This window comes from Callithrix jacchus, chromosome 4, assembly GCF_049354715.1.
Source record: "Callithrix jacchus isolate 240 chromosome 4, calJac240_pri, whole genome shotgun sequence".
NCBI lineage: Eukaryota > Metazoa > Chordata > Mammalia > Primates > Cebidae > Callithrix > Callithrix jacchus.
In genome coordinates, this window is record NC_133505.1 from 11,474,130 (window position 1) to 11,477,426 (window position 3,297).

A 3,297-nucleotide genomic window follows, 5' to 3' on the forward strand; every position below is an offset into this window, starting at 1 on the left:
GCTGATGGTGAGCAACATATTTGAAAAAAATCATGCTGATGGTGATGTTAAAAAAAAATTGGAGAGAGACAAGTCTAAGGCACATTGTGGGGAGAGCTGGTCCTGTGACTTCAGAAAGTAGCAGTGGGAATGGGAATAAAAGAATGATGTGGCAGTTATGAAAGAGATAGAATCTATAGAATTTAGAGGCTATTTGGATGCAGAGAATGAGGAAGATATTAAAGATGATGACTTCAGTGACTGAGCCTTTTGGATGGTGTCTTTGTTTTTCTCTACAAGTCCAGCACAGTAGTTCTCACACTAAAAATGTTCAGTAAATATTTTTTGAAGTATTAAAATACATGCCAAATAACAGTGCTTAGATTGGATGACAGTGCCTTGAGAAGGCCCACCCAACAGATTTTTAGAATCCTACAGAGTGCCTTTTTTTCTCTTAGGGAGTTTTGTCAAAAGAAAGAACCTTGCTGTAATGACTGCATTTTTTTTTCATGGTGGCTTCTTCTGAATCAAAGGATGCCTTCTACTAAGAAACCTCTCTTGGAATATCCTTTTTGTCCTATAACGTGCATAGCATCTGAATGGAAATTTGTATTAGAAATATGTAGAGAGGCCAGTCACACCTGTAATTCAGCAATTTGGGAGGCCAAGGTGGGCAGATCACCTGAGGTTAGGTGTTTGAGACCAGCACAGCGAACATCGAACATGGCAAAAAAAGCCATCTCTATTAAAAATACAAAAATTATCTGGGTGTGGTGGTGCACACACCTGTAATCCCAGCTACTCTGGAGGCTGAGGCAGGAGGATTGCTTGAACCTGGGAGGCAGAGGTTGCATTGAGCCGAGATTGTGCCACTGCACTTCAGCTTGGGCAACAGAGTGAGACTCTGTCTCAAACAACAAAAAAAATTATATTTTTATATATATATATATATATATATATATATAATTTTACCACTTAACATATATTAAATAATATATAATATATATTAAATATAATGTATAAATTATATATTTTATAATATAAAAATTATATAATTTTATATAATATTTATACTTATTTTAATATATATGTAGGGAAAAGTATTTATTTTTGAAACAATTACAGATCACAGGAAGCTGTAAGAAAATGTACAATGAAGCCCTGTATACCCTTCACTGGGAGATATATTCTAAAAGTATGTAGAAATTAATTTCCTAGTTCCAAGGATTTTTTTTATATATGATAACTGAGTGAGCCAGGGATATTAAGGGGGAAATAGCAATATTGACGTGTTAATGATGCATTAGCTTTTCCCAAGAGCACCTAAGTGTTGCTATGTTTCTAAAGGTGTCCTGTTTGGACCAAAGCCAATGACAAAATCCTCACGAGTGTGTGGAACTTGAGATAGCAAATACATTTCTCTGGTATTTAATTAACTCTACAGAGCAAAAGGCAAGTAAAATCTGGAAATCACAGCAGTCACAGCTTTTAGAAAGCATCGTTTAAATGCACACATGCATGCAAGCATGCACACACATACACGCAAGCAAAATTAATTGCTGACTAGATTTATTAAATCTAAAATATGCTCAATTCCTCTTGTTCACTGCATTTCTAAATGTCTTGTCTTTTACTGGGTAAAAATATCAAATATTAGCAGAGATTGATCAAATTTTTGGCAAAACTCATTTGAAATGCATGACTAATGTATGATTGATACATGGTTTTTGGGGGGCTTTTTGCACACAAATCTTCCTCCAACCCCAAATGGCTTCTTTGTCAGTGTATTTTCTCCCTCATGGTGTTTTTAGCCCTTCCTCTTCTCCCCATTATTAACCATGAACATATCTTAAACACATGTGAAGGGATCATATTCAATGCATTTTCTAGGTCAGTGGTGCTATTTTACCTTCTATTTGTATAGCATTTTACAAGTCCCAATGCATTTCACATACTTTATCTCATTTCATTAGTCAACAACTCTGTGGAGTAATTAATTTTTTTTTTTTTTAGTGACAGAAAGTTGAGGCTCAGGGTAATGGAAAGATTTACCCCAAAGCAAACAACTAGTTAGTGGCAAAGTCTGGATTGAGATGCCTGAATTTCTGCTTTTAAGTCCAGTGACCACTCTTCTCTACCACAGCTGTCCATGCTGTTTGTAACCAGAATATCCTCAAATTCTCCAGCATTCTGGGACTACCCTCAGTGAATATTTCAATAAAATGGCTGGATGCCCCAAAGCCCATACTCTGGGAAACTCAGCCTACCCAAATTTCTCCAAGACTGATTAGGGATTTTCCTTTTGCCTCTAACTACAATTCCCTATTTCTACAACCTTCTGAATCTCTGCTCTGCTTTGTCTCTTCAACTCGAGTCCTCTTTCTGGAGGTATTACCAGGGTACTCTGCTCCCACTAGCAAAATGCTAATGCAGTTGACAAGTGGCTCTTCCAAGCTTGACCTGCAGATACTCATGTGTGTGCTCCTCTGTGTTCTTTTGTCCTTCCCAAGGGTTGGAGTGGTTACATTTTGGAAATCACATCTTGAGGATGGCGGAGATGACCTCTGACTGGGCTCATGAATAGTCACGTGGAAGACAGCCATGCCCTGAACTGGGACACCCTGGATCATTATGTAAGTGAGAAATACATTTGTATATGCCTTAAATCACTTAATTACTATCGTCTTATTCCAACTAATTCAGCCTTCATAACCAAATATTAAATTGAAGTGACCTCCTAACCAGAGATAAAGTTATTCCTAAGAGGAATCCTAGCTTTCTCTTAGCCCAACCAGCTTTTTAGATAATGTCTTGCATTCCCATGAGCTGTCGTAGGATTTTGTAGAATATTGGAAAAAGCATAAGCTCAGAGTCAGACAGACATGGGTTCAAGTGTGGGTTGCATTCTTTTTATGGGTATGTCATTGGACAAGTGGCTCAACCTCTAAGCCACAATTTTGCTATTATAAAGATGGGATATTTTCTTAGAATTATATACAACAGTATGTGTAAAATATGGTATAACAAGTTTCCTGATAAATCTGGCACATGGCACACAACCAGTAAATAGTAGTTATAGTTGTTAATCATGAAGTACATATTCTAGGTTTCCCCATGGTAAGAAAAAGGAAAATAAACCTTGTGGTTATGTTCTGGGAGGGACAAAATGTCACCTCTAATGTGAGAAATATGATCACACAACTTTCCCTGCTTGCTTTCTTGCAAACAATGGTTTCTTTTCATTTTTTTTCACCACCTCGTACTCTCTCCTGACTTATTTCTCACAGTGACACATTCAGTCCTTTACCATTCCAGAAA